Source organism: Anomaloglossus baeobatrachus, chromosome 7 (genome assembly GCF_048569485.1).
Source record: "Anomaloglossus baeobatrachus isolate aAnoBae1 chromosome 7, aAnoBae1.hap1, whole genome shotgun sequence".
NCBI lineage: Eukaryota > Metazoa > Chordata > Amphibia > Anura > Aromobatidae > Anomaloglossus > Anomaloglossus baeobatrachus.
Genome location: NC_134359.1, coordinates 265708976 through 265721645, shown reverse-complemented (window position 1 = coordinate 265721645; position 12670 = coordinate 265708976). Strand labels below are relative to the sequence as shown.

Sequence of the window (12670 nt, the reverse complement as noted above, 5' to 3'; positions counted from 1 at the left end):
CGGTGAGTACCCAAAATCTACTTTTCTTTATCGCTTCATTGGGGGACACAGAGACCATGGGACGTCCTAAAGCAGTCCCACGGGTGGGTCCAATGTTACTCTCAGGGCTGACCTCGGTCCACTGCAGCCTGCAGAACTCGTCTACCGAGGCCCTGTAGAACTTTGTGAAAGTGTGGAGCGAAGACCAGGTGGCCGCCTTGCAAAGCTGCGACGCTGGAGCATGGTGACGGACCGCCCACGAGGCTCCCACCGCCCTGGTGGAATGGGCCGTAATCCTGAGTGGGCGCGTTCTCCCTCTTACCCGGTAGGCTTCCAGTACGGCAGAGCGAATCCATCGCGCAATGGAGGACTTGGAGGCAGGTAGGCCTCTGCGCAGGCCGGACGGAAGGGCAAAGAGCGAAACCGACTGTCTGAATTGAGACGTCCTGGAAATGTACAGGCGGAGAGCTCTGACCAAGTCCAGCTTGTGGAGAAGAACCTCACGAGGGTGCGAAGGTTTCGGACAAAAAGAGGGCAGAACAATGTCCTCGTTGAGATGGAAAGAGGAGACCACCTTGGGCAGAAAGGACGGTACCGGACGGAGGACTACCTTATCCTGGTCGAAGACAAGATATGGAGAGCGGCAGGAAAGCGCCGCTAGTTCAGATACCCGCCTGATTGACGTGATGGCAACTAAGAAGGCGACCTTCCAAGAGAGGAACGTTAGAGACACCTCCTGGATAGGTTCGAAGGGGGAATGCTGAAGAACAGACAGAACCAGGTTGAGGTCCCAGGGCTCCACCGGAGGTTGAACGGGGGGCACCGCATGCGCAGCCCCCTGAATGAATGTGCGAACCTGTGAGCGAGAGGCAATCCTCTTTTGAAAGAGAATGGAAAGAGCAGACACTTGGCCCTTGAGGGAGCTGAGTGCTAATCCAGCATCCAGACCAGACTGCAGGAAGGACAACAGAACTGGCAAGGAGAAGGTCATGGCTGTGACCTGGTTAGCTTCGCACCAGCGGAAATAGGCCTTCCACGTCCGGTGGTAGATGCGGGACGAGGAAGGCTTCCGTGCTTTGATCATTGTCTGGACGACTCTTTCTGAGAATCCCGAGGAAGTTAGTACTGCGGCTTCAACAGCCATGCCGTTAAATTGAGCGACTGAATTCTGGTGAAGAAAAGGCCCCTGAGTGAGAAGGTCCTGGACGTCTGGAAGTCTCCACGGAACATCGGCGAGAAGGTGCACGAGCTCTGCGTACCACGGGCGACGGGGCAAATCCGGGGCCACGAGAATCACCGGAACTCCTTCCGCTTTGATGTTCTTGACTAGCTTGGGGATAAGCGGAAGCGGAGGAAAGAGGTACGGCAGAGAGAACTGCGACCAGGGGATCGCTAGGGCGTCTGTTGCGAGCGCCAGTGGGTCTCTTGCTCTGGAGACGAACTGGGGCACCTTGTGATTCCACCTGGAGGCCAGGAGATCCACGTCGGGGGTCCCCCACCTGGAACAGATCTGCTGGAAGATTCTGGGATTGAGGGACCACTCTCCCGCGTCGAGGCCTTCTCGGCTGAGGAAGTCGGCGGCCCAATTGTCCACACCCGGGATGTGGACTGCCGAAATCGCTGGGATGTTCTGTTCGGCCCAGTCGAGGATTTGAGATACCTCTCTCATCGTCGCTCGGTTGCGTGTTCCGCCCTGATGGTTTATATAGGCCACAGTGGTCGCATTGTCGGACTGTACCCGAATTGGGTGTCATAGAAGCAGGGACTCCCAGTGAAGGAGAGCCAGGCGAACTGATCTGAGTTCCAAGATGTTTATGGGAAGCTTGGTTTCCGGCTCGGTCCAGCGACCCTGAACTGTAAGGTCTTGGAATGTGGCTCCCCAGCCTAGCAGGCTGGCGGCTGTCGTGATGACCTTCCATCTAAGGGGAAGAAATGATCTCCCTTGGAGGGTGAGGGGAGAGCATTTCTACCATTCCAATGACTCTCTGACTCGAGGAGGGATCGCAATTGGCCGATCCAGGGAGTGAAGAGACTTGTCCCATGCTGCTAGAAGGAGACCCTGAAGAGGGCGAGTATGGAATTGACTGTAGGGCACCGCTTTCATTGACGCCACCATCTTCCCGAGAATGCTCATGCAGTACCGAAGGGAGCAACGGGGTGCGCGTTGGAGCTTCCAAATCCCCCTGAGGATAGCTGAGAGCTTGTCCTTGGGCAGAAGAACCCTCGCCTGCGTGGTGTCGAATATCATGTCGAGGAATGAGATGCGTTGAGCCGGGATCAGAGATGACTTTGGTCGGTTGATCAACCAGCCGAGACGGGTTAGCGTATCCAGAGTGATGTTGAGACTGTCGCGGCACTCCGACGCCGAGGGAGCCTTGATCAAAATGTCGTCCAGGTACGGGATGGCTATAATTCCCCGGGTCCGAAGAATAGCCATGACAGTAGCCATCACCTTGGTGAAGACTCTGGGAGCTGTCGAGAGCCCGAATGGGAGAGCAGTGAACTGAAAGTGTTGCTCCTGGACCACAAAGCGTAAGAATCTCTGATGAGCTGGAAAGATCGGGATGTGGAGATAGGCGTCCTGGATGTCCACCGAGCAAAGGAACTCCCTGGGTTCCATGGACGCTATCACTGAGCGCAGAGACTCCATGCGGAATCGCCGGAGACGGACCCGCCTGTTGAGGCGCTTGAGATCCAGAATGGGGCGGACTGTGCCATTCTTCTTCGGTACCACGAAGAGGTTTGAATAAAAACCCCGGAATCTGTCTTGAGGGGGGACGGGGGTGATGACCCCAGAGTCTCGCATGGACTGGATGGCTGCGAAGAAGCCCTTGGTGAGGGAGGGATCCTTGGGGGGTTTGGACTTGACGAAGCATGAGCCTGGGAGAGAAGAAAACTCTATCTTGTAGCCGTGAGAGACGACGTCTCGAACCCAGGCGTCGTCTATCACGGAAAGCCACGTGCTTCTGAACATGCGGAGACGACCGCCGACCCTGGATGAGGATCCGGGGACGGGGGCCCAGTCATGCGGAGGAGAATCTGTTGGATCTGGAGCTGGAGGGCTTGGACTGCTGGCCACGGGAACGCCAGGAACGCCAGTGGGGTGTTGCCTTAAAAGAGGGTTTCCGTCTCTCCTGACGTGCAGGGGACCGCTCTCGACATGTATTGGTGCCAGCGGAGAATTGACGAAAGGGAATTTTGTTACTTACCGTAAATTCCTTTTCTTCTAGCTCTTATTGGGAGACCCAGACGATTGGGTGTATAGCACTGCCTCCGGAGGCCACACAAAGCAATTACACTAAAAAGTGTAAGGCCCCTCCCCTTCTGGCTATACACCCCCAGTGGGATCACTGGCTCACCAGTTTTAGTGCAAAAGCAAGAAGGAGGAAAGCCAATAACTGGTTTAAACAAATTCACTCCGAGTAACATCGGAGAACTGAAAACCGTTCAACATGAACAACATGTGTACCCGCAAACAAACCAAAAAATCCCGAAGGACAACAGGGCGGGTGCTGGGTCTCCCAATAAGAGCTAGAAGAAAAGGAATTTACGGTAAGTAACAAAATTCCCTTCTTCTTCGGCGCTCTATTGGGAGACCCAGACGATTGGGACGTCCAAAAGCTGTCCCTGGGTGGGTAAAGAATACCTCATGTTAGAGCTGCAAGACAGCCCTCCCCTATAGGGAGGCAACTGCCGCCTGCAGGACTCTTCTACCTAGGCTGGCGTCCGCCGAAGCATAGGTATGCACCTGATAATGTTTGGTGAAAGTGTGCAGACTCGACCAGGTAGCTGCCTGGCACACCTGTTGAGCCGTAGCCTGGTGTCGCAATGCCCAGGACGCACCCACGGCTCTGGTAGAATGGGCCTTCAGCCCTGATGGAACCGGAAGCCCAGCAGAACGGTAGGCTTCAAGAATTGGTTCTTTGATCCATCGAGCCAGGGTGGCCTTAGAAGCCTGCGACCCTTTGCGCTTACCAGCGACAAGGACAAAGAGTGCATCCGAACGGCGCAAGGGCGCCGTGCGGGAAATGTAGATTCTGAGTGCTCTCACCAGATCTAACAAATGCAAATCCTTCTCATACCGATGAACTGCATGAGGACAAAACGAAGGTAAAGAGATATCCTGATTAAGATGAAAAGAGGATACCACCTTCGGGAGAAACTCCTGAATGGGGCGCAGCACTACCTTGTCCTGGTGGAAGACCAGGAAGGGAGCCTTGGATGACAGCGCTGCCAGCTCAGACACTCTCCGAAGAGATGTGATCGCTACCAGAAAAGCCACTTTCTGTGATAGTCTAGAAAGTGAAACCTCCCTCAGAGGCTCGAAGGGCGGCTTCTGGAGGGCAACTAGTACCCTGTTCAGATCCCATGGATCTAACGGCCGCTTGTACGGGGGTACGATATGGCAAACCCCCTGTAGGAACGTGCGCACCTTAGGAAGGCGTGCCAAACGCCTCTGAAAAAAGACGGATAGCGCCGAGACCTGCCCTTTAAGGGAGCCGAGCGACAAACCTTTTTCTAACCCAGATTGCAGGAAAGAAAGAAAGGTAGGTAATGCAAATGGCCAGGGAGACACTCCCTGAGCAGAGCACCAGGATAAGAATATTGTCACAAACCACCGGGGGGGTCACTCAGAAATCCCCCGCGCTGGCTACCAGTACGTCACAATCGGGGGGTAACAAGTGGGGGTCACCCCTCCTTTATACCTCCCGACCGACAGACAGAGCACGTGACGCGCTCTCTAGCGCCCCTCTTATAGTCAGGCCAATTATGGAATTGCCCGACAATAAGCAAGGAGGCCGCTATACTACTTATGCCGATTATTGAAGGGTCCCCGGTGAGAGTAGGGTATATATTCCCCCGACCTCCGCGGGCGGAATATATAATATCTTCCCGAATCTCACTGGCCTCCCCACAATAATCCTTGGCACAACTCGCTGCCACCAACCGCTTCACGGTAACTATTAGCCGAACACACAGACGTGGGATTCAAGATCGAGATAACAGAACAGCCCAAGATTAATTATATAATTTAATCAGCCTAAAGCACACTAGAAACTACAATATATACAATAGGGAATCTACAGAATATACATATGTCAGAGTACAGTTACAGATAAAGCATGATTTACAAACAGGTATGCATTTCAATCAGTTACCTTGTGCGTCTGGCCACAGGGGGGCGCTGTGGACCAGGTTTCTAGGAACTCCCACAGATGTTTCCTGCACGTGACCCCCAGCGAAAGAACACTGGAAAATGGCCGAAGTAGGGTTATCAACCTGGGCAAATCCAGGTCCCCTCCTACCTTCGTGACCTCAGAGGGAGCACTGCTCCACCCCTGGCTGGAGTTATGGACAAAATCCACAACATGGAATATGGGCCATAACTTTGCCTGGGAGCGTCGTAGACGGACGCCAATGCTCTCATTGTGACAGTTATGAATTTAGCTACAGAACGAGGGGACTCATGACCTGTCTGCCAGTTCCCCATTGGCTGATATCACGCCTGGGGCATTTCCCAATGTCCTGCTCCCATAAAAAGGGTGTGCCAGCATCGTCCGCATGCGGAGACACCATTTTTATGGTTGCCATATTTATCGGAAATATGGCTTGCGAGATATGAACCATTTTTTACTGGAGTCGTTCTGTCTAGCTAGTTCCATAGCCTTGCTAATGAGATACAACTCTTGTTACAGGGTGACGGCAGGGAGTCATCCTGTGTCCATTGTTCCCACACCACCTCATCTCCATATCACAGGAGATGGCCATGGGATTTGTTGCTAAACCAGTTGTGTGAAGGAAAGGGGGGGGGGTGACACCAGGAGAGGGCTTCCTGACATACTTGAATATCATGATTTATCGTCATATCTCCGGATTTACCTCACAAATATCCTCCACGTTCTGTGGTAGATCTTAGCGGACGTGGGCTTCCTAGCCTGTCTCATGGTGGCAACGACCCCTTGGGATAATCCTGAAGACGCTAGGATCCAGGACTCAATGGCCACACAGTCAGGTTCAGGGCCGCAGAATTCCGATGGAAAAACGGCCCTTGGGACAGTAAGTCTGGTCGGTCAGGTAGTGCCCACGGTCGGCCGACCGTGAGCTGCCACAGATCCGGATACCACGCCCTCCTCGGCCAGTCTGGGGCGACGAGTATGACGCGGCTGCAATCGGATCTGATCTTGCGTAGCACTCTGGGCAAGAGTGCCAGAGGTGGAAACACATAAGGGAGCCGGAACTGCGACCAATCTTGCACTAGGGCGTCTGCCGCCAGAGCTCTTTGATCGCGAGACCGTGCCATGAAGGTTGGGACCTTGTTGTTGTGCCGGGACGCCATGAGGTCGACGTCCGGCCTTCCCCATCGGTGACAGATTTCCTGAAACACGTCTGGGTGAAGGGACCATTCCCCTGCGTCCATGCCCTGGCGACTGAGGAAGTCTGCTTCCCAGTTTTCTACGCCGGGGATGTGAACTGCGGATATGGTGGAGGCCGTGGCTTCCACCCACATCAGAATCCGCCGGACTTCCTGGAAGGCTTGCCGACTGCGTGTCCCCCCTTGGTGGTTGATGTATGCCACCGCTGTGGAGTTGTCCGACTGAATTCGGATCTGTCTCCCTTCCAGCCACTGCTGGAAGGCTAGTAGGGCAAGATACACTGCTCTGATTTCCAGAACATTGATCTGAAGGGTGGACTCCTGCTGAGTCCACGTACCCTGAGCCCTGTGGTGGAGAAAAACTGCTCCCCACCCTGACAGACTCGCGTCTGTCGTGACCACCGCCCAAGACGGTGGTAGGAAGGATCTTCCCTGTGATAATGAGGTGGGAAGAAGCCACCACTGCAGAGAGTCCTTGGCCGTCTGGGAAAGGGAGACTTTCCTGTCCAGGGATGTTGACTTCCCGTCCCATTGGCGGAGAATGTCCCATTGAAGTGGGCGCAGATGAAACTGCGCAAACGGAACCGCCTCCATTGCCGCCACCATCTTCCCGAGGAAGTGCATGAGGCGTCTTAAGGAGTGCGACTGACTTTGAAGGAGAGCCTGCACCCCAGTCTGTAGAGACCGCTGCTTGTCCAGCGGAAGCTGCACTATCGCTGAGAGAGTATGAAACTCCATGCCAAGATACGTTAGTGATTGGGTCGGTGACAGATTTGACTTTGAGAAGTTGATGATCCACCCGAACGTCTGGAGAGTCTCCAGTGCAACAGTCAAGCTGAGTTGGCATGCCTCTTGAGAGGGTGCCTTGACCAGTAGATCGTCCAAGTAAGGGATCACAGAGTGTCCCTGAGAGTGCAAGACTGCTACCACTGCCGCCATGATCTTGGTGAACACCCGTGGGGCTGTCGCCAGACCAAATGGCAGAGCTACGAACTGAAGATGGTCGTCTCCTATCACGAAGCGGAGAAAGCGTTGGTGCTCTGTAGCAATCGGCACGTGGAGATAAGCATCCTTGATGTCTATTGATGCTAGGAAATCTCCTTGAGACATTGAGGCAATGACTGAGCGGAGGGATTCCATCCGGAACCGCCTGGCGTTCACATGCTTGTTGAGCAGTTTTAGGTCCAGAACAGGACGGAATGAGCCGTCCTTTTTTGGCACCACAAAGAGATTGGAGTAAAAACCTTGACCTCGTTCCTGAAGAGGAACAGGGACCACCACTCCTTCTGCTCTTAGAGAATTCACCGCCTGCAGAAGGGCATCTGCTCGGTCGGGATGTGGGGAAGTTCTGAAGAACCGAGGCGGAGGACGAGAACTGAACTCTATCCTGTACCCGTGAGACAAAATGTCTGTTACCCACCGGTCTTTGACCTGTGGCAGCCAAATGTCGCAAAAGCGGGAGAGCCTGCCACCGACCGAGGATGCGGAGGGAGGCGGCCGAAAGTCATGAGGCAGCCGCCTTGGAAGCGGTACCTCCGGTTGCTTTCTTGGGGCGTGAGTGAGCCCGCCAGGAATCAGAGCTCCTTTGCTCTTTCTGAATCCCTTTGGACGAGGAGAATTGGGGCTTGCCCGAGCCTCGAAAGGACCGAAACTTTGACTGCCACTTCCTCTGTGGAGGTTTGCTTGATCTGGGCTGGGGTAAGGAGGAGTCCTTACCTTTGGACTGTTTAATGATTTCCGCCAATTGCTCACCAAACAGTCTGTCTCCAGATAATGGCAAGCTGGTTAAACATTTTTTAGAAGCAGAATCTGCTTTCCATTCCTTTAACCACAAGGCTCTGCGCAAAACTACAGAGTTGGCGGATGCCATTGAGGTACGGCTCGTAGAGTCCAGTACCGCATTAATAGCGTAGGTCGCAAACGCAGACATTTGCGTAGTTAGGGACGCCACTTGCGGCACTGCTGGACGTATGAGAGAGTCCACCTGTGCCAGACCAGCTGAAATAGCTTGGAGCGCCCACACGGCCGCGAATGCTGGAGCAAACGACGCGCCAATAGCTTCATAGACAGATTTCAACCAAAGGTCCATCTGTCTGTCATTGGCATCTTTAAGTGAAGCCCCATCCTCCACTGCAACTATGGATCTAGCTGCAAGCCTGGATATTGGAGGGTCCACCTTTGGACACTGGGTCCAGCGTTTGACCACGTCAGGGGGAAAAGGATAACGTGTATCCTTAAGGCGTTTAGAAAAACGCTTGTCCGGATAAGTATTGTGTTTCTGGATGGATTCTCTGAAATCAGAGTGGTCCAGAAAAGTACTCAATTTACGCTTGGGATACAGGAAATGGAATTTCTCCTGCTGTGCAGCTGCCTCCTCTGCTGAAGGGGCTGGGGGAGAAATATCCAACAGCCTATTGATGGCCGCTATAAGGTCATTTACCATGGCGTCACCATCTAGCGTATCCAAATTGAGTGCGGCGTCAGGACAAGACTCCTGATCACCCACCTCTGAGCCATCATATAGAGACCCCTCTCGCTGAGACCCTGATCCGCGTGATGACGTGGAGGGTCTCTCCCAGCGAGCTCGCTTAGGCGGACTGGGACTGTCATCCGAGCCAGAGCCCTCAGCCTGTGATGCCTGGGACCCCCTTGAATTACGGATTAATTCCAGCTGAGGGGGGCCGGGGAACATAGACACAGCGGTGTCCATGGTCTGAGCAACTGGCCTGGACTGCAAGGTCTCCAGGATTTTTGTCATAGTCACAGACATATTATCAGCAAAGACTGCAAATTCTGTCCCCGTCACCGGGGTAGGGTTCACAGGCGTCTCTGCCTGGGCTACCACCACAATAGGCTCTGGCTGACGAAGTGCCACTGGGACTGAACATTGCACACAATGAGAGTCGTTGGAGCCTGCTGGTAGATTAGCCCCACATGCTGTACAAGCAGTGTATACAGCCCGTGCCTTGGCACCCTTGCGTTTTGCGGATGACATGCTGTTGTCTCCTCAAAGCATATAGGGTGTACAGCCAAGAAGCGACCTTACAGTGTCTACACAAATATAACACTGTGGAACTAGTGGGGCCGCACGTATGTGCTGCTTACCGCCCGCTTAGCGCGGGTGTGTGGTCGCCAGAAAACCCTTAGCCTGGGTCCCTCAGAGCCTGCGTCCGTTCTCCAGCCAGACTGCATGTGTATAATGGCTGCCGGCGTCCTGGGGAGCTGCAAGCCTGGGGGCGGGCCTAGGGCGTGCACAGAGAAAAAGCGCGAAGCTTGTGTCCTACTGTGCTCAGTGAGAGGGCTGGAGCATGTAAATCGTGCTCTAGCCCTCGGCGCTGCCGATTGAACAACGTCTCTCCCCTACCTTGATTGACAGGGTGGGGGCGTTAACGAAGCGGAGCTAGGCCGCAGAAAAACCGGGGACTAAAGTTAGAAGCGCCGCCGCCGTAAAAGCGCGGTCGGCGCGTCCCCGGCGCACTACAAGTCGCAGCTGCGCCGCCGCTCCAGGGGCGGTCGGCGCGGCGATCCACACACATAAAGTCCCCCAGTAATCTGCGGGGACTATAAGCCCAGCGCACAGCGCTACAGTCCCCGGCGCACTAGCACACCCAGCAAGCCTGGAGTGTGCGTGGCCTGCCATACGGGGACACAGAGTACCTGAAAGTTGCAGGGCCTTGTCCCTGAACGGCACTCCCGCTCCACATCCAGCAGGTTCTATGGGTCTGTGGATGGAGCCCGGCCTCAGGGCTTGGTGGCCGGTAAGATCCCACTTCCTCAGAGCCCCCCAGGGGGATGGGGAAGGAAAACAGCATGTGGGCTCCAGCCTCCGTACCCGCAATGGGTACCTCAACCTTACAAACCACAAGTGGGGTAAGAAGGGAGCATGCTGGGGGCCCCATATGGGCCCTCTTTTCTTCCATCCGATATAGTCAGCAGCTACTGCTGACTAAACAGTGGAGCTATGCGTGGATGTCTGACCTCCTTCGCACAAAGCAGAAAACTGGTGAGCCAGTGATCCCACTGGGGGTGTATAGCCAGAAGGGGAGGGGCCTTACACTTTTTAGTGTAATTGCTTTGTGTGGCCTCCGGAGGCAGTGCTATACACCCAATCGTCTGGGTCTCCCAATAGAGCGCCGAAGAAAGCCCGTCGTATGGGGGGGGCACGGGGAATCGTCCGTTGTGGAAGGAAGGTACTCTTGCCCCCCGTAGCCTCAGAGATGATCTTGTCCAGCTTTTCTCCGAAGAGTCTGGCACCAAAAAAGGGAAGACTGGTGAGGGACTTTTTGGATGCTGAGTCCGCGTTCCACGCTTTAAGCCACAAGGCTCTGCGGATTGCAGTAACGTTGCCGGCTGCCAGGGCTGCGGAAGCGGCAGAGTTGAGTGACGCAGCAACTAGGTACTTTCCGGCATGTGCGATCTGGTCTGCCAGATCTGCCAGCTCGAGGGTGGGAGCTGCAGCCAGGATGCCACGCCAAAGGAGCTTTGCCCAGGCGGAGACAGCCTTGGAGACCCAGGTGGATGCAAAGGCTGGAGTGATGGCGGAGCCGGAGGCTTCAAAGGCCGACCTGGCTAAGGATTCAATGGTCCTGTCCGAGGGATCCTTAAGGGAGGAGCCATCAGACAGCGGCAAGGTGGTGCTGGACGAAAGTCGGGAGATCGGAGGATCCACTGAAGGGGCCACTGACCACTTCTGAAGGAGTTCCGGAGGAAAGGGATAAAGGACCTGTGCCCGCTTGCGTCTCTGGAAACGCTTGTCAGGATGTTCCCACTGTCTGGAAAAAAACGTTCTCAAATTCCCTGTGGTTGCCAAAGGTTCTTGGCAGTTTCTTGGCCCTTTTGAAAGGGACTGATTGACTGGTAGGAGCCGGATCTACATCCTTCACCTCTAGGGTCTGATTGACAGCAATGACCAGACTGTCCATCATACCGGTCAGCTTGGAGATAGGCTCAGAATCCAGATCGGAGTCAGAATCAGGGTCCTGGTCCGAATCTGGGGCTGCCGCAGATGATGCGGGAGATAGAGAGCGTATTGCCCTGGAGACCATAGAGGGGCTAGAGGAGCTGGAGGATGACCCCGTTAAGGGGCGCTTCCTAGACCTCCTGCTTGTTCTGCCCTGCCAGGCTGGTGACGCTGCAGGCTCATACTCGCTCTGGGTCACTGGGAGGAATCCGGAGGAGGAGGCAGGCAGGCGCTCTATGGCCGAGGCTAAAGTCTGAGACATCTTAGTTAGGTTATCCACTGACTGAGAGAGAGCTGAGGCCCACCCAGGCATGGGGGCCGAGTCCTCGTTACGGGCGGTGGGGGGCTCCGTAGTAGTCATGCTAGGGGTGCTACAGGCTAGGCAGATGGGGGAGGACTGCCCTGAGGGAAACGTTTTTAGACAAGTGGTGCAGGCAAAGTGAAGTACTATGGCCTGCGGCTGAGAGCGGGTCGCTCTTGGGCTGGACATGGGACAGCAGAGAGGGGGAGAGAGAGAGAGAGAATAGAGCAGAGGGTGCCAGGTGGATGGGGACTGGGGAAGGATCTGCCTCCCAGTGGCAGAGCTTACCCAGATTCTGGCGTCCTGTGCTGGCGCTGGTGCTCCAAGTGTCCTGTCTGAGGCTGCAGGCTGGAGGAGTAGAAGTGGGGGCTCCGGAGAGCTGCCGGTTACTCTGTGAAAAATGCACCGGAACGCTGCCGCTGCCCAGGGAGATCGCAGGCTGTAATGGCGCTGCGGAGGGTGTCCGGGCTGGGGGAGGAGCAGGACAGAAGCGCAAAAAAACGGCGCGCTGCAGGGAGCAGGCATTGGCTGGATGAAACAAGGGCCGTGAGTGGGCAGAAAAGGGCGCGCAGAGGCCTGCTGGGATTGGTTGCTGGGGCAGGCGGGCCTGCTGGGAAGAAAGGACCCGCACGATAGGCCGGCCGGGAGGGGGCGTGGCCGGACGGGAGATAGGCCTGGAGAGAAGCCGGGGGCTAAATTTTGGGATGAGGCCGCAGAGGGAGCCGGAGAACGGCGCCGGGGACGAGAGCAAGGGCAGAGCCTGTCTGAAGGGGGGCTGACCAGGGGTAAGCTATGTAGTGGATTCTAATTCCCTCTTTTCCCCTCTTTTTTTTTTTTTTAATTTAGCTAAACGGAGCCCACCATGACCCGGGACAAGGGATGGGTACCTGTCCCGACGGCTGAAAGTCCTCCTTGATCCTGGTCTCCTGGGAACAACGTAGGGAGACGGGTATCTTCAGGTAATCCTTCGTCTCCCCTCCCTGATCAGGCCGGCTGTGGAGGGCGAGCGTGCAGGGGAGGGGGGAAAGGACCATCCGCCTGTCCCTCTGTGCGGATG

General features: G+C 55.4%; 1 protein-coding gene across 1 annotated transcript in view; it reads right to left on the bottom strand.

The window, feature by feature from the left end:
• NUDT1 (nudix hydrolase 1) overlaps window positions 1-12670 on the bottom strand; it is a 39525-nt gene that overhangs the window by 24623 nt on the left and 2232 nt on the right. The gene's annotated exons all lie outside the window — the stretch shown is intronic.